This window comes from Gorilla gorilla, chromosome 1 (assembly GCF_029281585.2).
Source record: "Gorilla gorilla gorilla isolate KB3781 chromosome 1, NHGRI_mGorGor1-v2.1_pri, whole genome shotgun sequence".
NCBI classification, from domain to species: domain Eukaryota; kingdom Metazoa; phylum Chordata; class Mammalia; order Primates; family Hominidae; genus Gorilla; species Gorilla gorilla.
The window spans coordinates 81,576,142-81,600,499 of NC_073224.2; the positions used below are offsets into that span (position 1 = coordinate 81,576,142).

Consider the following 24,358-nt stretch of genomic DNA (forward strand, 5'->3'; position numbering starts at 1 on the left):
GCCAGACCCCCTGGTTTTAGTCCAGTCATGCAACTACCATGGGCAGCAGCCTCTTCAGGCCCCAGCTCCTCATTGACCTTGCTCCCTTAACAAAGGTTGGATCAAAGTAAATAATCTACATGAAACATCATTGAAAACTTACAAAGCTCCAGGTTTTATTATTGTCATCATAATAATATGTCATTATTATTGTTATCATCCCAGAATCGGTAATTTAATTCTGCCCCACGGACATCCCACACCCGTCCAGCTAATTAAGGTGAGTAGCAATCGGGTTCTGAATTCAGAAAATTCTGGGTTGAAACTTTAGTTTCACTAGACCAGAGTCTCATTCATTTTTGCAAATCTAATATTTTGGATGACACTGGGAACATATCTGTGCTGAATAAAAGTATTTCTCACTACTATTTATTGAAATCTCTGTCTGCCACTTACTGATCTTTAACAAATTTTTAAATTTTCCAAATCTTAGTTTTCACACCTATTAGATTGGTATTATAACAGTACCTCACAGTGTTGTTAGAAATTTAAAGGCAATATGTATAAGCAGTTTAGCACAGTGCCTGGCACAGAGAAAGTCAATAGTAATTAAAACACAGTGAGTGAGTGTACTTTTGCAACTTGATAAATGAAGGCTATCCCATTGTTCTGTGATGTTTTTGTCAGCCCTTCCTTTTACCTGTTATGAATGAGCCAGCCTTGGGAGAGGAAGTTTGTTTGTGGCAACATTGATGTTCTGAGTCACTGAACTAGTTAAGGAAGTAAATTTCAAAGCCATATTACTTTGTGGGCCCTCAGGGCAAGAGGAATGAACAATTTCATCCTTCACAGAAACTTCTACCAGAATGAATGCACTGGGCAGGGCAAGCTGGGGTTTCCCAGGAATCTCTCTGACAAAGTGACAAGAGGTGTTCTACCCAGAACATGTAAATGCTACTTCATGAAACCCACACGATGGGCTCGCTCAATAAATTGATATGTAAACCCATCCCCAAGGGAAGAACAGATGACAAGGGAAACCACAAAGAGAGGCAAAATGAGAACTCTGTGGGGCTCTCTCCCGACACCGAGACCCCTGCCACAAAATGGAATTCAGAGGCCTGTTTTTTACATCTGAACTAAGCCAGTGCTGAATCCCAGCAAAGGGTCTGAAGAATAGCCCTGGCCGGTTTATGACTGCCAGTGATAGTGCTGTAAAAATAGCTTTCAAGACACAACTCGGGGTGGGGGGCTGTGAGCCAGAAACAGAAAAATGGAAACTGAGCCCTTTCGTGCCCCAGAAGTATAAACAAAGGGCTTTCTAAGCCACCAGCCCACCTTGACCTCCATACTGGAAGAGGTGGGGCATGATGTACTATCTCTAGAACTTACAGGAGTACTCAAGAAAGCACAAAGTGGGCTGGGCGCGGTGGCTCAAGCCTGTAATCCCAGCACTTTGGGAGGCCGAGGCGGGCGGATCACGAGGTCAGGAGATCGAGACCATCCTGGCTAGTACGCTGAAACCCAGTCTCTATTAAATATACAAAAAAATTAGCTGGGTGTGGTGGCGGGCACCTGTAGTCCCAGCTGTTCAGGAGGCTGAGACAGGAGAATGGCATGAACCCGGGAGGCGGAGCTTGCAGTGAGCCGAGATCGCGCCACTGCACTCCAGCCTGGGTGACAGAGCAAGACTCCGTCTAAAAAAAAAAAAAAAAGGCACAAAGTGCATGGAGCAGAGGGGCATGTGTGTGGTGGGAGACAGGTAGATTATTAGAGGAGACGTCCAAGAGCTTCCTAAACCTCCTCCAGGGCCAAGATTTGGAGCTATAGCTGTAAAAGCAACATTTTGCCAGGCATCCTGGATGTAGCAATGAAGACATTTTGGATGCCGCATTAAAAAAAAAAGCTCCCAAGGAAAGTATATTGTTAACTCCTGTTTTTTGTTTTTTGTTTTTTTAAAAAGTTTTCATAATTAGAGTAACTTATGTCAGAATTAGATAATTTAGGAGGAAGACCTGAACAGAAATCTAATTGCAAGAGCTAAATATGGTAACCAGTATGGAAGCAGACACTCAAATCTGTTCAGAAGTCGAAAGTCAAAATAAAGAAGCAATGCATTTTAAATGGGCTGTAAGTCTCAGGTAAAAAGAACATGGTTTTGCTGCCTTCATAAAGCAAAGGCCACAGAGGCTGAAGAATTAGGGAGGTAGTTTTGGTGCTGCCAGTCAGCTCCAATCCAAGCCCTGTGGAGGCCAGGACTCTTGACCACAAAGACCCCCAGGTACACACTGTGTAAGGCCTCATTGGGCCACCCTGAACTCCCCACCACATGGAGTATATCTCTGCTTCCTGCAGCTCTCTTTATGCCTCTGCCATTCACTCTTCTGGAATCCATTTATGTTGCCAGTTTGTACCACCTCTGGGAGATAATTCATTCCATAAATTTATTACCTGCTGCATGAAGTAGTGTTTCCGCTGACTTGTCCTGAACTTGCCCCACTTGTGGTTCCAAAGCACTGCTATATTTCAGGATCTGATGAACAAGTCTGTGCTCATCATATCCACACCATTTATAGTCTGATCATTTCCTCCTAACAGCCTTCTCCTTGTCAGCAGCCCTGTGACTTCTACTCAGTTCCTCAGAACATCCATGTTGCTATTTGGGGACTTTCCCTATCCCCGTTTTAACCTTCTAGACCCTCTCACAGTGTTGCAGGCAAGAATACACCACAGTTATTGGTAAGAGTAAAATAATGTTCTCAATTTAAAATTTCCCACACCTGAAAAATGTGTCCAATTTTGTGCAGCACTGTCCTGGGTGCAACCACATTATAAAAGACACAGCTTCTAGACTCTGAGTTTGCAAACTCATGGGAAACTGTCTCCAGGCAGCACAGGTGGATCAGTACTGGCCAATACTGCAAGTTAACCTGTCTGAAATAGGGCATTGCCAAGAAAGAAATCCAAGTGTAGTCAGTCTTAGCTTCAAAGCAGACTAAGTTCAATACTTAGCACTCCACTGATTTTCACAGTATCTGAGAGGGAGGCAACCCCTGTTTTCTGCAACATACTGATGTGAAACAGAGATCAGCAGGTGCTAAAGCTAGTGAGGAGTGGTCAAAAAGGGGTTCCAATTTCCAGTCTCAGTGCACGAATCTGCTTATTTTGGCTTCTTTTTTTTTTTAAAAAAAAAAAGTTAATATTTTGTTCTACTCCATTTAGTGCCCACTAAGCTCTTGACCAACTTCAAATATCCTTACCGAAAACAACAAAAATAATAAGGATTAAGCAAAACGTAATAGCCCTGTTGCTGCCTGGGGCTGTTCATGAGTTCATAGGAGTTGGGATTTTACTGCCAAGGAATAAAATAGTAGGTGGGTGTTCCAACCTGCTTTTTCATAAGGAACGCATCATTCATCCAGGATGAAAACATCCTTGCCAGATGCCCACTTCTTTTCTTCTGCATAATTGCATCTTCTAGTAGTGTCAATACAGCAACAGACTTTGCAGCCTTGGCAGTCTAGTGTGAGTAAATCCACCATCCAGCCCACCTATAAGTCCCTGATTTCTCTGCCACAGAATTTTCTGCTTTTCAGCATTAGACTTTTCTCCTTATGAATTGAGATAGCTAGAGATACCATCTTATGGATGGCCCCAGTTTCCTTTCTACGATCAGACAACCATGTCCATGAAGCCCTGAGCTCAATTCGATTGCCCCTGTTTTTCTCATTTAGTTTCTTCCTCTTTTCTCTTAAAAGCAACCCTACATACCCATCACCCTGGCCAGAACCAATCTGTAATGTTGCTCCAGACTTTCAGGAAAGTATTTTCTATGGCCTCCCTGCAATAGGCATCATTCAAGACCTGTACATGATCCCTGCTCAAGTGTGGAATTCCTTCACAGAAGGCAAGTTCCTCCTCTACTAGATGATATGGTGGTAAAAGGATGCACTGGGTCAGGGGGAGCAGCGGTTGGAAACACTTGGATTCAAACCTGGCTCTACCATTTATTAGCTATGTGACCTTGAGGAACTTCCTTAGCTTCCTCTCAACCACAATTTCCTCACCTGTACAATAAGGATAATACTACCTCTCATAAATGTGTTGTGAAAGGTTGAATGATACACTGTGTGTAAACCTCCAGGCAGGAGATCCCCATTCCCAAATTTTCAGGCCAGCATTCAAGGCCTTACTATCATCCATCCCAGGCCTGTCTTCCTCGTGGCCCTGTTAGACTCTATACTCTGGCCTTAGGCTCCAGGAGTTTTAGAGGAACCTACATAGGTACATAGGTACATTGTACATAGGTAGACAACTGCAGGCTCAAAGTGTCATTACAGATTTGAGCTTCTCCCCGCTTGCGAATCTAGTCTTCCTCTGTTAAAAAAAAAAAAAAAAAAAAAAAAGCTTATTTTCCTCTTTTTCTAGCCATTTTTGGCGTTTCAGGCTGGATGGTGGGTTTTCTCTTTGGCCTTTCAAAGAGCCACGTGGTTTCTCCTGAATAAACAGAAAGGAATCTCTTGAATCTCAGTTGTGACAGTTGGTTGCAGCAGTCATTTTAATGCCCACTTGCAGAAGCCAAAGGACACCCATACTCAGGCACAGTCGATGGAGGGCAAGTCCTGGTTCAGCACCTGGCACCTGGTACCTGTGTACCTGGCAAATACAGTCGAGGGAACAGCATTTCAGGCCCTTGTCAGGGAGGACCTCCCAGGATGACACTGAGGAGGCCCCTGAGATGATCCACAGCCAGGTCCTGGCATCCCCCTCTTTTCCCACCCACAGTATCCCTGGAGGCACTGAACAAGCTCTGAATCATCAGAGCTTTGTGTCTGGAGTCCCCTATTCAACGGGGCGCAGGTCTTTTCATTTCCTAGCATCCCATGTGCTCGGAACTAGAGCCAAGAGATCTGAATAGAAAGTAGATGGAGAGCAGCTGAGGATGAGAGGGAAGAACCCCTGAGAACTTTTTGAAGTTAGCTTTCCCCTCCATCATTGCTTGTGACAGACAGCTCCTGGGGCGCAGTTTTCCTTAGCGCCTCCAGGCAGCAGAGACAAAGACTCTTCTGAGATGTCACCTGCACCCCTTGGAGCAACCGGCGTTGACTAGAGGGGACTGTCATGCTCATTTGTCCCGATAAGACATCGGAGCCTTCACCCAACCTGCCGCATGGTATCCCTCTCCAACGCCTCCCACCCCTTCCAGGAAGGCCGCTCTATTTAGGCAGCTGTTTTCCCTGAAGCCGGGTTTGCCCGGAGTTCTGTGTCCCATTCCTGGAACACTGGTGCGTCTGTGAGAGACACCGGGGCTGGCTCCGCAGCCGCTGTGTCCTGAAGGAGGCGTGTTCCGGGACTGAGGGGGCAAGGACACGTAATGGCGGGGGAGGGGAGTGGGGAGCCACCGGCGGCAAGACGGGGAGGGAGGGCGCGTCTGGGGCGTGTGCGCCCAAGGCCAGAGGCACCCGAGGTGGGCTGGCCCAGGGTGGAAAGCCTGGGCCGAGCCCCTGGAGCGGGCGGAACGGCGAGCCAGATTCAGGAAGTTGTGCCTCTGACATCAGGGGCAGGACAGAGTTGGAGCGAAACCTCAGCTATGCCAGGCGTCGGCCCGCAGGAAGGCAGGGAACACAGAGGGCGCTGTCCTCGGCGGCAGCGGCAGGTACGCGCGGGGCTGGGGCGGGGCGGGGCGGGGCGGGGCGGGCGGCTCCCACGACCTCGGCCGGCGCCGGGGCCCTACACGCCAGACCTGGCTCGGGGTGGGAGTGCAGAGGCAACCAAAAAGGAACCCACACCTCCCTTCAGGGCCCGGGGCGCTGTCAGACGGGGCAGCACCCAGGAGATTCCCTGGGCCTGCAGGAAGCCCTTCCGCGGACCGAAAGGTGAGTTTCAGGACTTTCTGTTATGTTTTTTTAAGCGCCCTCTGTTTGGAAGAAGACGCCCACTCACTCCTGTCTTTAGAAGGATGAGACCTGCCCCAGAGATACAAGAATTACTCCTAAGTAGCCTCTTGCGCCTTCACAACTTTAGTTCTGGTGTGTTTCCCTCCTTCGCGAGGACTCTCAGGAGTCTTCCTTTCTGCGCCTGGGCTGAGTCCACATGAACTCCTCGGAGGTCGGCGGTGGAGTTACCTTACTCCAGCTGCCGATAGGAGCGCTTTGAAGGGGACACATGGAAATTCTGTTTTTTACTGAGAAAGCCAAGGCCTGAGATCCTCCGGAAAGCATCGCGGGCTTAGGTGTTTCTAAACCATTCTAGGTGAAGCCAGATTTTCTCTGGGGCTAAGGAACTAGCCAAAACGAAAATATGGCGTGGAGCCAGGGGCGGAGAGGAAACCTGTTTGCTATTCTGAGAGTTTCCAGGGAGCTTGCTGTGACACAGATTACTTCCTAACTTCTTTGACTCTCAATGGTCCCACCCCCAGACCCCGCATCCCACCCATGAAGGTAGAGTGGGGGACATAATAGGACCTGTTTCCCTAACACTGTGAAGAGCTTTATGGGATTCATCATATGATAATAGAGCTAAGTAAACTATAGATGATAGCTAGTGGGAAGACCAGTCCTGCCTAACCGAAAGGCAAACTGAAGCACAGACAAGCACTCACCCTAATTTAACAGAGAACACCGGCAGCCAGCATGCCATGCTACTTAGCGGGATTGTGCCACCGATTGCGTTGTACGAGGAAGGGAAGGAAAAGACCACTGGAGCATCTTGGAAGCTCCTCCCTTCTAAAGCAGTTGCATTTCATTTGCTCAGCTACAGCTCATAAGGACCTGAAGCTAATTTTAAGGAACCCCCATTCTGAAGTTCTGTTAGATAATGGGAGAGCCTTGAGTTACAAAGAGCAGGACTTAAAAATAGCATCGATGTAACCTGTTCCTAACCCTTTTGCAAATGGTTTGCAAGTTCTATCTAAAGACTTCTGCAAGGGTCTTACCAGCCTTTAAACTGGTTCAGTTGCATCAACCACTTAGTCTGATGTGCCTGCCCTTCACCCAGTGCTGGGCTGGAGAGGCAGCTGTACAGGAAAATCTGACCAAGTCTTTCCTTTTGTCTGAAATTCTGCCTCTCTGTCCCCATCCCAGATACAATTTTAGGAAAGAGATGCGTTGTAAAACAAAAGTTTCTTTGGCCTCCATACATTGTCAATATTTGGCCTGTGAAATGAGTATGACTTCTGTCCTCTTCCCTAAAGACTAAACCCAAGGGAATAATAAACACTCAACAAACTAAGTTATTGATTTCACCAAAGAGGGAGGTGCATCCATTCCATACATTCATTCAACATTTGCCAAACCTACCGTGTGCTGGCCAGTATACCAGGGTCTTGGAGTCCAAAGATAATGAGATGGTTTCTGCTTTTGAGGAGCTTCAGTCTGGTAAGTGAGACAGATACAGAAATAAACTGCAGTTCAGGATAATATACATTATAATAGCAGTAGCTACAGAGCACTGACTAATCCAGGGGAGAGGGCAGGAGATCCTTCCCCAGAATTATCTGTGAAGTCCACACCACAGAAGTGATGGATGAGCATCCATCCTAGTCTTGGAAATGACTAGGAGTTCCTAGGGAAAGTGTGTTTTGAACAAAGGAAAGAGGGTATGCAAAGTCAATGGCAGGTAGGGAATAGCGTGTAATAGGAATTACACTGCTAGACTGAGAAGGGTGAACTCCCTCCTATAGGAAGCCATTTTTGAGTTTTTAAGCAGAGGAAGGATCCGGTCAGATTTGTGTTTGGAAAAAGAATTATTGGCCAGATGGGGGCTGGCTTAGAGAGATGGGAAGCAGAGATAATTAAGACCTCAGCTAAGACAATGGTAGTGGGAACTGAGGAAAAGGAATGGATTTTAGGAAGTAGAATCAAAAGTACCTGGTGACCAAGTGAATGTGGTAAAGGAGGGATGAGTGAATAGAGAGTGATTATAAGGTGTTGAGTGGGATAGGCAGGGGAAGGTACCTCGTAGAGCCATTAATAAAAATCATGTAAGCTAGAGAAGGAGTGGGCTTGGGAAGCAGATTGTGGAGAAGGCAGTGATGAACACTTTAGGCATATTAAAGTTGAATATGCCCAGGAAATGTCCAGATGGAGATAAGCAGTTGGGTATACAGGTCTGGAACGTAGGTGGAGGTGGAAGGCAGCTAAAGAGGCCTGTGGTAGCACCACATTGGTGCTGAAGAGTCTTGTATTTGTCAGTAGTGGCCTATAGATATTTTCATATCATATGTTGACTTCCAGATGACTTTCTCCAAATGCTCAAGGCTTTCTCAGGATACCTTGGAGGATAATTCCTAAAATGAAGAAGAGAATTCTGGGTTCATGGCACATAGATAGTAAAGATGCATTTAATTATCACTCCTCCATGTGAAAAATTAATACTTAGTTCAGTTGTAAGATCTGTGAAGACCTTTCCAGAACTCACACTCCAAGTGTTTAGTTACCTACCCCTGTGTGGGAGAGTCCTGACTTCATAAAAACGAGAAGGATGACCTATTCTGACTAATTTCAGACCCCTACAGAGTAGTTATTTAGGTCTGGCTGCCAGTGCTCGGCTCAGGATCTTGTGTGACCTGCATGGAAGAAAAAACCTTGAGCTTGGAGCTAGACATACATGGGTTCAGTTCCTGGCTTAACTGCTTATTAGCTGACCTTGAACAAGTTCTTGAATCTCTCAGCTTCATTTCCCTTATATTTAAAATGGGGATAATTATTACTCACCAGGGCAATGGTTAGAATCAGAATCAAATTGAAAAGGAAAGTACATTTAATGTGCTACATAAATTGTAAGACTCTATAAAAATGTAAGGGGTTTTATTGTTATTTCTAATCTTGCCTCTTGAAACTATCAAAATTAGACGGACTGTGTAGGTGTAAGCTCTGGGCAGCATCTTCAGCCCAGACTTGCAGCTTTCCTATTGTATGGCATATTTTAAGGCAGTAATGATAAGTCTCCTTCCATCACATCAATGACATGCATCTACTCTGGCCTCTTTTGTCCTCCTTAGCTAAAATGGTCAGATCCCAAAGAAGTCAGTGCTCTGCTATTGCTTGTGCAGGTTGTGTACTGCACAAGGACTCCTGGGAGTCTTTGGAGCTGAAAGCACCAATATTCCACCTGCTAGGCCTTAGACCCACCCCACTTGCAGCTGAGTCCACATGGAGGGGATGCTTTTTTCTAATTCTCACCAAGGTGCTGGTTTAACCCATTTAATTCAATGGCCCTGAATCTGAGCATTAATCAATGGCTTGGGTATATTTGTGATTTTTCCCTGTCCCAACCAGGGAATCCTGACTTATTCCAACCCCATGAAGTTCGAATGTTATGCCAACGTCAAAAACCTTCAAGTAAACAGAGTTCTAATAGAGGCTAAGCTGTTGATGAAAAAGAGGAAGTAACCACAGATTCAGAGACTTCAAATGGAAAAACACTTCCGAGAAGAGCCAGCCCCACCCCTTCACTTCACAGATGAGCAAACTACAGTTCAGGGAGGGGAAGTGTGGGCCCAGTCACAGAGCTGGTTAATGGAGGGACCAGAATCCAAGTTCCATCTGCCTCTGCCCAGGAATACCCAATACTATCCAGGGTCTCTATCACCTTTTGTATCTCACACACAAGGACACAGCTCTAGGCATTCAAATGCCTGCGGAAAGGTGAAATGAAAATTGTACCTGAAGTTCCAGTCCTCCCCAAGTGGCCTCCAGGGCAAACTAGGGGCAGACCCTCAAGGGATGCAGGTAGTTCTCAACTTTTAAGGCAACCTCCATACCACCCTCGTCTCTTCTGTTTCCTCAGTTTCAATCCTTAAAGTTTTCTCAGGAGTTCCCAAAGACCCCTCAAGAAGAGAAACAACATTGGGTGCCTTAATTAACTAAAATCCTTTTAGTGTTTCCTCAAACTTGTCAGGAAGAGTGTTTCACCTCAGAGATAAGAATGAGCTAGAGACCAGTGGATGAGTTGAAATTACATATCCAATATCGATATGTAACTTACCATTCAGCGAGAAGGGTTCCAGGTGAATAATGGGCTTTCAGGAGACTCGTCACAGACACAGTAAGGGAGATAAAGACAGTAGCATGATAGACTTTTTCCCTCCCTGGACAGCAAAAGGAAAATCGAGTGCAAATTCTCTGAAAGACAATCCCCAGGGCCAGAGCCCAGGCCAGGTTTCTAGCTTTTCCCCCACATCAGTCTGAGCCATCTGAACAGAGCATCATCTGGGGACATGAGTGGACATTTAATGGAGACCAGGAAAGGGCAGCTAAGTTCCAAAATGAACCTCACACAAACACAAAATTTCTTTCTCAGAGGCAACTCCCAAGGGACATGGCGGCATCCAAACCCAATCCCCACCCCTGGGAAGAGACTTGCTCCCACGATTGTGAGCAAGCCGCTCCACGGAGTTTGTCACTAAGAAATAAAACAAAACCTAACCATTGCTGTAGTTCTTGGTCAAAATTGAAGAGATGATTGTATTTAGAAGCCACTGCAGACATGCCCTTGCTCTTGACTATAGCTTTCTCCCGATGGGATGTTTTTCAGTTACATTTTATTCTCCTCAAATACAACCCTAATTTCAAGCTGGATAGTCTTCAGAAAAGCCCATCAGCATTTTTTTTTTTAGTTTCCCAGGCAAGTCATAAAAAGAAAATTGGCAGAGGAGAGGAAAATAATATACAAATAATAACAGTAAGGATAGTCGCATGTGATAGTATGTTTAGTCTTCACATTGTCCTGACAGGGAAAAGAGCTGTGGGCCACAGGTTCAGAGGTGGTGTAGGGGCAGGGAAAGAGGGTCAAGGGCAGGGGAAGGGAAAAAGGCCATGGGAACAGGGAAGACCCATGAGCTTAGTATTATGGGAACAGAATAGTACAGTGGATATGCTGTGTATTAACTTAAATGACATGTGACAGTGGCCACCATAAATAAGAGAAAAGAATGCTGCACTCTGAGTCAAGAGCTTCTTGTTCCTCCCCAACTCAAGTAAGATATTAAATGTGCATCCATCTGCTCATGGTTTCTAACCTGCGATTCCTCTGCAGCCCCATGGGCCAAAGTGCCAGCTTTCAAAAGCCCCTCTGCATGTGATTATCATGTACCAAAGCCCTGGCTGTAGCCTGCAAGTTCCAGACAGCCACTCATGCACACTGGCCTGAAACCACCCAGGAACTAATGCTGGGGTCAAAGTGACCTTCCGAGTGATTTGGAACCCACAGTAAACAAATGTCCATCCAAACTTTCTTGGCTCCCACAGATTTTCAGTGTGCATGTTAGGCTCTCAGTAACCGCTTGTTGAATGGTGGTACTAAGAATTTAAGGCATACAATCCTGCCCACCCCTACCAGAAACATATGTAGTTTCTTCAACATTATGTTAGGGAGATGTGTCAATAACAAAAGAGAATAAGTTACTCTTAAGGCCAGTCCTGCAGACTTAGCTTATCTATGAAACCCCTTTCTTGTAAATCACTGATGGCTTCCACCCTCCTTTCTCTCTCCCCACCTTCCACTCCTGACCTGAAACTTCCCTCCTGCCCAAGGCCCACAATCTGCTGAGTAGCAGTTGCCAGCACAGCATAACAGTGGCCTAGATAAAAGCTTCCCATCTCATTACATGGGTGACCCACATCATTCCATAATGAAACCTCCACTGGGAAAGGGGAACACACTTGCATACCACCCCACCAGAGGCAGCCTGCTCAGAGCTTTCCTAGTTTCCAAATTAGAAACTCAGATCTTGCCCTGCAAGACACTTGGACCAAAGCCTTCACAAGTACGGGAAGAAAGCAGTGCTTTACTGGGTGCCTTGCTGATTTCCAAAGACTGTGCTTTTCTTGGTTTTGCATGAGGACATCATTGACCCCTTTGAGGAAAGAGCTGGGTTTTGACTATTTTCAGTGGGTGGGATAGCACAGCTTCCCAAAGCTGGCCATGGAAAGAACACTTCATTTCCAGACGAAGGCACTGCAGTCCTCCACACTGTCTGGAACAAGGGAGGAGACACAGTCACAGAGCATGTGCCACAGAGGAAGAAGTTCAGATGCTCCTGACTGACATTTTCCAGGAATAAGATTTTGGTGGTTTATAAAATATTATTCCTTCAAGGTAGGGCCTGAGGGTAAGGGGAAAAGTACTTCAACTACTGGGCATGTGGTCATTCAACACTTGGCATTGGAATTAATGAATAAATACACAGTAAAGAGATCACAGACAACATTTTATATTTCTCAAACAATTAATAAGGGAAACTCTGCCATTCTTTTCCATGTGACATCTATTAGTTTTCAAGAAATTTTGTTATTTCCTCTTGCATTTTTTTAATTGAGGTGAAATTTATGTTACATAAAATTAACCATTTTAAAGTGAATAGCTTAGTGGCATTTAGTACATTCAGAATGTTGTGCAATCACACCTCCATCTAGTTTCAAAACATTTTCATCACCCCAAAATAAAACCCCATAACCATTAAGCAATTTCTTCTTATTGTTCCCTCTTCCCAGTCCCCAGCAACCACCAATCTGCATCCTACCTCTATGGAGTTGCTTATTCTAGATATTTCATATTAATGGAATTATACAATATGTGACCTTTTGCTACTGGCCTTTTCCACTTAATGTGTTTTCAGGGTTGATGTGTGTTGTAGCATGTATTGGTACTTCATTCGTTTTTATGGCTGAATCATATTCCATTGTGTGCATATACCATAAGAGTTTATCTGTTTATTCGTTGACTGACATCTGTGTTGTTTCCACCTTGTGGCTATTGTGAATAGTGTGCTGTGAACAAGGATTTGTTTGAATACCTGTTTTCAGTTCTTTTGGGCATAAACCTAGGAATGGAATTGCTGGATCATATGGTAATTCTACCTTTACCTTTTTTGAGGAGTTGCCAAACTGCTTTCCTTTCCCCTCATTTTTATCAACATACTTATAAAGTCATTTTCCTTTCTTGAAGATAATACACATATTAAGTGGCTTACCTTTTCCTGTCTGGTCTCTTATTTGATGCATTTGATCTTATGCTTTTATAAAAGATATTAAATACTACCTCTCATTGCCCTAGAGATTCGGGATTATTTGGATGCTTGAGATAGAAAATATTTGGGGGTAAACTAAAGCCCCTTCTCGGTATAACTGAGTAGGAAGCAACAGCTAACAACAGCAACATTTATGGTGCTCTATCTGTGCTGGGGATAACATTAAGCACTTTACCTATTTTCCCTTACCTAACCCTCATGTCAACTGAACAAAATAGGTACTACTACAGGTTGAGTATTTCTTATCCAAAATGCTTGGGATTAGACATGTTTTGGATTTCAGATTTGTTTTTCAGATTTTAGAATATTTTTATTATACTGGAATTACCAGTTCAGCATCCCTAATTTAAAATCCAATGTGCATTTCAGTGTCCTATCAGCACTCAAAAACTTTTAGATTTTGGAACATTTGGGTTTTGGATTTTCAGATTAGGGATATTCAACCTGTAACATCCCTATTTTATAGAAGAAGAAATTGAGGTCTCCACGAAGAGCTAAGTGCTCTTCACCAGCTCCTGCAAAGGAAATCTGCAGCTGCCACCACTGATGAATAAGAAGCCATTCTGTTTCTCAGGGGATTGCAGTCATTTTGGCAGACAGATAGGTCAAGAGGCAGTTATAACACAGTGTTATAAAAGCTATGATAGGTGTCATGACAGGGACACAGAGATAGAGCACTTATCCTGGCCCTAGGCTGTAGACTTTTCAAAGGAGATGAAATCTAACTCTCTTATTTTCTTGATAACCCTGTGGGGCCCTTGGTAATGTTTGACCCTCCCCAAGCACTCTTTGACTTCACTACTCCATCATTGCACTTCCAGTGCACAGTGTCTGGCACACAGTTGCCACTTATTAAACATAGGTTCATAAAAGTGTGCTTCTGTAGAAGGAACGCCCAGCCCTGTCACACTGACATGGAACTCTTATGCCTGGGTCCTATGTTTCAACTCATAGACTTTCTCAAAACAGTTGTGCCCTGGGATGGGGAAAGGAGATGAGGAAAGGCCTCCAATGGCTTTGGCTATCCTCTGTCTCTGAACAGGCACTGTGTACATGAGAAGAAGACAAGGGAAGAGGGAGAAGAAGGGTAGGGAGTGGGGCAGGAGGCCTTCCAGGGGCACCGTGTGAGGTTGGCCAATGCCCAGGGAGGAGACCCTGTAATGTGACGTGAGACCCCAGAGAAGAAATGAACTGGGAAACCTCTTTCCTAAACTCTGATTTCTCCATTTCAATTAAGGTTTGTTATTGCTTCAAAGACTCCTAGCGTATGGCTATACAGTATCTTTGCCAATTCATCTCAGCTGGCAGGTACAAGAAGCAGTAGCTTCATGGGAAGGTCTAGACTCTCTGCAGTTGGTAATTCTCACTCCTCTCTCCCAGGCACTGTCAGGGTGTATCACTTACTTTTGGTCAGTCATCTGCAACTCCTCTTTGCATAAAGAGAATTTTGAGGACTCCTAGGAGGCCTGGCGGCTTTGCTTTACATGGCAGAAGCTGCCCGGACATGACTCTGGCTGCTTCCATTTTTTTCCATACACAGTTCTCAAGCTCTTCTGTGTGTACCTGACACTACACTAGAGGCTGTGGAGAATTTTCCAAAAACAAAACAAAATGCAGGCACAGATTCCACCCTCAAGGACCTACCACCTACCACCCAGGAGCCTGCAAGCACCTAGCTGCAAGCCCTGCCCCTCTCATTGAGAGCTGTGAGAAAAGCCCATTCCTGGGATTAGTCTGTGCTAGGATCTCTGCTCGCTAGTGCGGCCATCTCTTCACCCACTGCTCAGGCTGTGGCTGTGCCATTCTGGAATCCCTGAGTCCTGCTTCACCCTTGTTCGGCTGGCTCCCCAGGTGTCCGACCAACTTACCTGAGCCATAAGCTGCTGCTTTGAGCTGCAACCCCAATTGTGAAAGCTCAGCCCATTGCAAGGCCTTCCTGCTCTGCCCAGGCCCGGGTCCTGGTCCCCTCACCCTGCTGGAGACCTACCCTGCTATCCCAACCCATCACCTGGTTCTGCAGGGGCCTACAAGAAGCTTGCATAAGTTTGAGAGCTTGGGGTGCCAGAAGTGAATGTGGGCTTCCTGGCCCATGGACATAGCATAGCCCTCACAGAGATACTCTTCACTCTGGTTCTTTCTCATCTCCCCAGATCATAACCAGTCAATTACTTAATCACAAAGCATTTATTGTACATCTAATATGTGCCAGCACTGAACCAGACCCTGGGGATACCCAGAGGAGAAAGCTCTGTAATAGCTTAATGTCAAGTGGGAAAGCAAACAGGAGCAGCCTCTGTACTATCAGTGAGCAAGCATTGTCAGGGAGGTGAGGTGGTAGAGAAAGAAAGAAATTTTCAACTATGATATCTGTGCGCTACAGATGATTCCAGAAAATGGCCCCTGGGCTAACAAATCCTCCTTTTCCCACCTATTTAGAGGGTGCCTTGTGTCAGTTTTACAGGCCTGAGCATTCCTCACTTGCTCTGAAATAATGAAACAGTGGCGCCTTTCCATCATGCACACAGGATTCATCACTGTCTTCCCTTTTGCATACTCGAGCTCCTCAGCATTGGGCCCCAGCAGAGGTCACAAGCTCAGATGCCTACAGGGTGCCTGACAGGTGAAGCCAACATGCACTGAAGATGTGCTCTGTGCCAGGCACTGTTTCACCCACATCACACAGAGTATTTAACTCATCTGGTTCCCACAATAATCCTACGACAGAGGGTCTATTCTTATCCCCCTTTTATAGTTGAGGAAACTAAGGCACAGAGAGGGAAGGGGACTTTCCATATTCAGAAGCCAGTGTGTGGTGGGACCAGGCTTTGACCCAGGCTGGTCCATCTGAGAGGGTCACACAAGCTGGGTGAGAGCGTAGACTGAGAGCTGCATGCAGATCAAACACAATCCACTCTCTGGTGGCAGCTGCCTCCTGGGCTTCCATTGTGCAACCTCTGACCACGGACCGATCTAGGCTTGACTCTTAGGATAGAATGTCATTTGGTTTCCACAAACTTTGTGCTAAATGTTGGCAGGCTGATTGTGGGTGAGGGGGCAGGGAAAGAGGGATCCCTTTGAACGTGAGCCAGGTGGAACTGGCTTTGGTTACCCAGGGCCTTGTGACACCCAATCTGAAGTCAGAATTATCATCAAATGTAAGGATATGCTGCACAAAGAGATAAAATGTAGTTGGGGTGAGGGTGAGGGACAGGGAGGAGGCAGAAAATTCACTATACACTCAAGTTCCCTTAACACAGTAATCTGCCTTCATAGTCAAATGTGAAAACAATTTGAAATTGTAGCCCCGAATGTCCTTAAGCCCAATATGTCATCAGTCACTCCTGCCTATGGCCCTATCCCCGGACACTCAAGTCATAACGTGTTACGATGTATGGAGGGAGAGAACATCAGGAGCAGCCTCCTCCTAGGGCCAGAACCTTGAAGAATCCCCATCAGGGGCTGGAGTGGTCCCTGGAATGCCATGGCAATTAAAGCAGTGGCTGCGAGAAGGCCCTGGGAGAGGGGGTCGGGTGGAGCAAGCTGTTTTAGTGTTGCAGCCTTAACATCGGGAGGTTGGAGGCCTCTAGAGCTGAGTTGGAGCACGGGCCACTTTGACTGGATTCTTTCTCTGAGCCAGCTGGGTTTCTTGAGCAGCCTGGAATCACCTTTCTTTCCCGTCCCTGCTGCCTTTAAACATTCTATGCACCTTGCAGGTGCCAACTCAAATCACACCCTCATCGAAGTCTGCCCTGGATTCCTCATTGGAATTAACGGCTCCCTCCTTGCTACTTCCATAAGCATTTGTTTGAATTTCCCTTGGGACACTGAACTAGTCATGCCTTATGGTACTTCGCCTGTGCTTGTCCAGTTCCCCAACAATAAAAAAGTAAATTCCTTGACTTTATTCCTAAAGTCTCTATCAAAAGAAGAAAAGTTCAGTTTTGATTTCCTTACCCAGATAGCTGGCAAGTTTTCTACTTCTCACTAGGCAGCATTATCTGGGAAAGCGTTAGAAGAGAGAGAAGTTCTTCATGCACATAGTAGGTACTCAACAAATGTGAGTTGAATTGAATAATTTGCTGCTGTACAGCAGAGAGTGGAAATGGAAGTTCCTGGCTTCCTTGGCCACAATGGTGTCAACAACCCAGAATCAGTGAAGGAAGAAAAAGCCAGCAAAGGAAGTTCCTCCCTCCAGGAAAAAGCAGGGAGGTCTTTTTACAGTAATAGCAGTGAGGTAGTGAGCCAGCCCCCCGCCCCCCACAAATACACACATAACTCTACTCAGTTGACTTTGCAGGCAGAAGTTACCAAATAAAATCATATCAATTGAAGAGCACAAAGAGGCCAAGCACAGTGTCTCATGCCTGTACTCTCAGCACTTTGGGAGGCTGAGGCAGGAGGATAACTTCAGGCCAGGAGTTCAAGACCAGCCTGGGCAACATAGGAAGACCCTGTCTCTACTAAAGTAATAATAATAATAAATTAGGCAGATGTGGTGGTGCATGCCTGTAGTCCCAGCTATTTGGGAAGCTGAGGCAGGAGGATTGCCTGAGCCCAGGAAACCAAGGTTACAGTGATTGTGCCACTGCACACTAGCCTGGGTGACAGAGTGAGACCCTGTATATTTTTTAAAAATTAAAAATCAAGAACACCAAGAAGTCAGAAACACAGCCAATCAGGGCTTTCCAACAAGGGTAGTCTCACTTCCAAGTGATGTAATCTTGATATTCAATATGGCACCCCATGAAAACAAAGCTTGATGTCCATTTGAAACCGGTGTTCCTTGGAAGTCGAGCCTCGGCTGCTCTCATCTCTGTTTCTTAGTCCTGACAGCCTCACTGGAGATTGAAAAGTAGCCAGTCTCCAAAAGAGATCTACTCAGGAGCACCCAAGAATACCTGGTATTTGAGCATACTGCCCAAGCTGAAACAGCTCTCCAAACCCAAAATATTGACATTTCAACTGGCAGACTTTATTTTCCTGGATATCTCTTTCCAACTGACCAGCATGATCTGTGTGAACCTAAAGTAGTGTGGCAGAGCAGAAGGAAAACTGGCTATTTAGAGACAGAGGAATTGGCACATGATCTTTTATTAGGTATGAGACCTTAGGTGAGTCATTTAATTGCAGTGAGCCTCAGAGCTTCTTCATCTATAAACATGTTCATTTGTTAATTCAGCACATATTTCCCAAGGGCAAAATATGTCCCAGATGCAGAGGATGCCATGATGGGAATAGATGCCATCTAGAAAGGAAGAACAATGATTAAACAATTACCCTACTGCAGATTGTGGGTTGTGGTGACAATATAGGTATGGTGATGGGCACAGAGCAGGGGCTCTGACCTGTAATGAGGTCAAGGAAGGTTTCTCCAGGGCAACAATGTTGAATAGAGGCCAGGAGATGGGGTAGGGAGCAGTGGATGGGGGTGGGGTGAGAGAGAGCTACAGTTGTATAAGGATCCAAAGCTGGAGGAGAACCCCATACCTCACAGAGTTTGAGAAATGGGAGGCTTTGTAAACTGTGAAGGGGATTGGTTGCCACTGCTTGCTGCCCTCATTGTTGCATTTTAGGAGTTACTTTAGCGCAGAAAGCATCTCATTGGGGAAGTGGAAAACTAGAGCCCTGTGTGCCATTGGCCACTAACCAGCTTTACAATTTTGAACAAATTTGGAACAAACTTTTACTGTGAAAAGATTATTCATCTGTGAAATAGGGCAAGAAATCCCTCCCCTCTACAAATTACAGTAGATTGAAGGAAGAAATGTTTTCAGAAGCCTTTTAAAAACTAAACTAAGTTGTAAGTGTAGGATATTCATTGGACTTTCACCAATCATAAATAAACCCAAGCCCATCTGGGTGCCAGTTCGAAGGAGGGAGAACTGACTGCATCCTGTTTTTATCCGTCACCCCCTATTCCCGAGGGATCAAGAGATAAATAGCCATTTCTTTCTGATTGGTTTGGTGATATTTCATTTCAGTTTATAATTAGATTTTTGTCTAAGGGAGAATGGATGCTATTAATAAAAGTTTTTTTTAATTGTGGTATCTGTGATTACTCTGCCTGACTGGTTAGGGCAGATTGCCAGTGAGCCCATGGGTAGGAGCTTAATCCTGCGTAATCCTGAGCTCTGGTAGGGTGTACTTTCCATCACAAGCAAGATCAGGTAAGAGAATGTGGCCACTGAAAGAGTGAGGCTGTCAGGTCTCCTCTGCTCACAACTTTCAGGGCCTCCTTGAGGCTGTTACACCAACCCCATGTTAGGCTTTCAAAGCCCCCTGTGATCTCACCAATCTTGCCTGTGCCACCTCAGTTCCCACTCTTCCTTAGAAGCCTTCTTCACTGCCATCCCAATCTCAAACTCTGTACCTGCTGGCCTCTGTACCTCTGCTCTGGCTTTTCCAACCTATGTAGCTCACCCCAACTTGCCCTTTTCCCCACCAGAATGTCCAGCCCTCCATGTAATCACACACAGCCCAGGAGCTGGCACAGCCTCTATCTCCTCCATGATGTCCCCCCACTGCCCCGTCCCCCACTCTGATAAAACGTAACCAGCATTGATCTCTCTCCTTTCTAATACTACCTGCATTTTGTCACTTTCTGGTTTTTAGTTTAGCATTTAATTACTATTATTTTTGAAAATTCAACTTTGCAGGACATTTTCAGTTTACAAAGAACTCTCATATATATTAGTATTTGACTTTCACAACCACACTGAATGGTGAGGGCAGTTGATGTTATCATCATTGTCTTCCCGTCTTAGAGACCAGGATCCTGAGGCTCATGAAGCTCTGTGACTTGCCCTGCCACGTGGCTAAGCAGAGCAGGATTTCAGTGCTCTAAGGTTCGTGAAGAAACTCTTTTAGGATAAGAACCAGTTGGTACACTTCTTTTTCCCCTCCAGCACTATGTCGGTTACATAGTAAATACTTAACTAATTCTTCTTGACATGAAATCCACATGCAACTACAGGAAAAATCCTTCAAATGGCATATTTTATTGATGCAAACAATTGTTATTAGTGCTATTGGCCTCTTCATGTATAAAGAACAATATGTTTACAGCATTATTTTTATTATAGGGCCTCAGTAAACAACTAAGGGAGACTCACACACATTTTATACAAAACTCTTCCCAGCCCCAGAGGCCAAGAAAAGGCAGCCACAAATGTAGGTACCATTCCTTCTGCTCACACTGAAGGTGCTGCCCCCCTGCCTCCTGGCAGTGGATGGAATGTGCTTGTCAGAACTTGCTCAGCAGAGTGGACATGGCCCGCTAGCCCTTGGAAACCTGGGGTCATTTGTACACATGGAGGATTCAAGTTACCCAGCAGCAGCCTCAGCTCCACTACACAAGTAGGTGAAGGGGCTGGCCTGGTTGTGGACGGGATTTAGGAGTGGTCTCCATCCAGCCATTCTGGGTTGGAGGCAGGAAGACCTCCCAACATTGGAGCAAATTTCCCAAGAATTTCAGGCCACTTTGACTACCTGGCAGAATTGAGGAGTGACTTTTGTTTTTTGCCACATCCCTGCAACTGCTGGGAATAATACCAATTATGACTCTAAATATTTGTACAGTTCCTAACAGCCCAGACACACATTACATGCACTATGTGCTTTTACCTAAGGACCCTGTGAGCAGGTACTCACTTCCAGTTGTTGGTTTAATTTAGAAAGTGTATGCATGTGATCAGTCATTCAGAATGGTACCAAAGGAATGAGAGAAAAGCCAGTCTCCCTTCCTGCACTGCCCCCAATTTCCCTCCAAAGGGGCAGTACAGCTATCATTTTCTTGTGTATTCTTCTAGATTGTTCCCCATTTTGGAGATGAAGAAACTGAGACTCAAAGCAGCTGAGTGACCTTCCCAAGGACACACACTGAGTGAGTTGTAACTTCTTCTCATTCCTCAATCTATTAGCTTCCTCTGCACTCAAACTACCCTTTAGCCAAGAATTTGGCTCCTAGGGCAAGTTATGAGAATGTAAATAAGTAAAATCAGGTAAAAGTCAAAGCCAGAACAGGGGGCCTAGGCCCCACAGATTCTTGAGAAGAATCTGCCTACCCCTATTAGGCACTTCAAGGACATCTACTTTCTTCTCTGGCTGCTCTAGGCCAACTGCCATCCCTATGGCATCTTCTGCCTTCTAGCTGTCATGGGCAGGGTCTAACATTCAGAATGTCTTGCTCTATCAAAGCATTCCCACCTAATGTGTTATTTCTTCAAGACCCTGATACTTTGAGGGTTGGTCTGATAAAAAATGTATCTGGGCTGCTAATGGGAGATAAAGCCTAAAGTCTGGTGGGCGGCCTGCAGACAGCTCAGCCCTGAGGCCACATCATGGAGAGCCCAGAGACAAGGGCTGAGTTCCCTGGCCTCTCCCACCATCCCCCCTACCTCCCAGTGGCCTTAAGTGCTTTCCAGAGGGTCTCCCACAAAGCCTTGAGGTCCCCAGGCATGGATGGAGCAGAGGTGGTGGATGGGAAAGAATGAGGGGATGAGGCTAAGGGAACCCTGTGTCAAGGGGGGTGAATATGGGACACCCCCCTGCAATCCCCAGCTTAAGCAGTTTCTTCCATACATACTCCCAATTCATGAATTTGCAATACTTGCCATCTCTTTTGGGAAGGGCATTTCAAGGATGGGGAGGAAAATGTTTGGGCATGCTGAGGGCATCAGGGAAGAGATGACGGCTATTCTTAGGGACAACAATATCTACATGGAGGCAACTAAAACTGCACATGATGAGGCTAAGCATATGTCATCTATATCAAAGAAAGAAGGTGCTGAAGCAAAAAAAAAAAAAAAAAAAAAAGCATGCTACTTACCTGACACTGGATGTGTACTCAATAAGTATTTTAGCTCACTCATGTATGTTCTCTGCATTCATCAACCATTATTTATCAAAACCATAAAAAAACACTCCCTGCAACATTAGGAATGCAGATTTAAGCCCATGCAGAAAGGAAGTAAAGGTTTATCCTCAGACATATGAACTCCTCTGCACAGCCTGCCCTCTGGGGTGGAAGCTGCCATCCAAAGCCTGGCAAATCTGAAGTCCACCACACTGAACATTCCACAGAGGTGAGTTATTATTGGAATGAGAATATTTATGCTCACTCCCTCTATGATTTGATCTTTGCATTTTAAGACTTAATATTGCAGTAAGGTAGCTTTTGGCTTTTAATTGCCCAGAAATTTTGTTAACATTAAATGAAAGGACAAAATTGAAAGGAAAATAGAACCATATCTGTATCACTTTTGAGTTGCATAATTTACGTTTTTGCCACTCCATTAGTTTTCAGCTATTCCAGCCTGTAAATGTCTCCCCCACCACCACTAACAAAAAGAAATATGTCAGTCATTCTGTTATTGCCACAAAGTTTGCAGAACTCTTAAGCTCCTGTCTCTAGTATTAAAGAGAATTATGCAAGTTTTATTTTTTTATTTTTATTTTTTATTATACTTTAAGTTCTAGAGTACATGTGCACAACGTGCAGGTTTGTTACATATGTATACATGTGCCATGTTGACATGCTGCACCCATTAACTCGTCATTACATTAGGTATATCTCCTAATGCTATCCCTTCCCCCTCCCCCCACCCCACGACGGGCCCTGGTGTGTGATGTTCCCCTTCCTGTGTCCAAGTGTTCTCATTGTTCAATTCCCACCTATGAGTGAGAACATGAGGTGTTTGGTTTTTTGTCCTTGCAATAGTTTGCTGAGAATGATGGTTTCCAGCTTCATCCATGTCCCTGTAAAGGACATGAACTCATCCTTTTTTATGGTTGCATAGTATTCCATGGTATATATGTGCCACATTTTCTTAATCCAGTCTATCATTGATGGACATTTGGGTTAGTTCCAAGTCTTTGCTATTGTGAATAGTGCCACAATGAACATACGTGTGCATGTGTCTTTATAGCAGCATGATTTATAATCCTTTGGGTATATACCCAGTAATGGGATGGCTGGGTCAAATGGTATTTCTAGTTCTAGATCCCTGAGGAATTGCCACACTGACTTCCACAATGGTTGAACTAGTTTACAGTCCCACCAACAGTGTAAAAGTGTTCCTATTTCTCCACATCCTCTCCAGCACCTGTTGTTTCCTGACTTTTTAATGATCGCCATTCTAACTGGTGTGAGATGGTATCTCATTGTGGTTTTGATTTGCATTTCTCTGATGACCAATGATAATGAGCATTTTTCTCATGTGTCTGTTGGCTGCATAGAATTATGCAACTTTTAATTACTACCTGTGTGGGAGACCCTGAATGACACAAGTGTTTGGTCGTTCTCATGCTTTTTCAAAAAACATTTTTTCCCTCCAAGAGGATATGACGTTTGAACACTTAAGCATCAGTTATTGGAGTCGGCCAGAAGCAGAGGTTTCCCTTTATTTGTGAACAGAAAAGGCAACGCCCCACTCAACCGCTCCTAACTCACAGATGACCTCAGAGCCTCGGCTTCTGGCTCTCCAAAAACAAAACTTCACCTAAACACTTTACCACACCCACAAACATTGGCTCCAAAATCCTTTACCAAACTATTTTGAAAAGTGAAAATGAGAACTATATAACCAAGATAGTTCACTGTAACCATGGCTACAGGTTTTATTAGCACTAATACCAGGATGTGGTCAGATCATGTATGTATATGTATATATATATATGTAAATACGGATGACGAATAGAAGTGTGAGTGGTATTAGAGTTCCCCTATGAATTCTCCACTTTGGAAATGTAGCTCCTAATAACCACAGACTAGGGGAAAGGCGGGGGATAGGAGGGTGGAGGACTGCATCAGTAAGAGAAGCTCAGTGTTCTACTTTGAGCTTTAATTCAGCCTTTTAATATAATCCCCTAAAATACCACTACTTTGCATTGAGATTGCAATTTTCCCTGCTCAGTGTTCTTCCACATGTCTTGTCTGTTCTTCACAGTAATCTTGAGAGATATCCAGGATGAGTAATAACCTCATTTCTCAGATAAGGAAAGGGCTCAGAAAGCTTAACTGATTTTGCCCAAGGTCAAAGGCCTGGAGGACAACTGAACTGGGACTAGGAGAGGGTCCTCTGACTCCTTGCTTAATTGCACCCTTGGGCCAGCTGTTTGTATTGTGCCCAGGGGCATTTTGATATGCATTAATTCCTCTTGCAAACATCCCTCATCCTTATCATTTGATTAACCACAGATCAGGATCAGTCCATCAAACTGGAGGTTAAAGCTGCTATGTGAGGCTTGCCTTTTGTCCTCATTTATATTTTTTAAGCCCCCTGCATGGCTCTTCTCTACATAGATGACAGCACAGAGAACATGTACCATAGTTCCTACTCCTGAGTGAGT

General features: G+C 45.0%; 1 protein-coding gene across 4 annotated transcripts in view; it reads left to right on the plus strand.

Annotated features, from left to right (window-relative positions):
- Positions 1-5,387: 5,387 nt before the first annotated feature.
- Positions 5,388-24,358, plus strand: part of KIAA0040 (KIAA0040 ortholog) — a 34,161-nt gene continuing 15,190 nt past the window's right edge. Inside the window, exons 1-2 of one of the 4 annotated variants that reach the window (XM_004027937.5) lie at positions 5,388-5,635; positions 20,818-20,891. The gene's annotated coding sequence lies outside the window, so the exon portion shown is untranslated. Of the gene's footprint in view, positions 5,636-5,703; positions 5,856-20,817; positions 20,892-24,358 lie in introns of those variants that run through there. The other 3 variants (XM_004027936.5, XM_004027940.5, XM_019026917.4) reach the window with 3 other exon arrangements.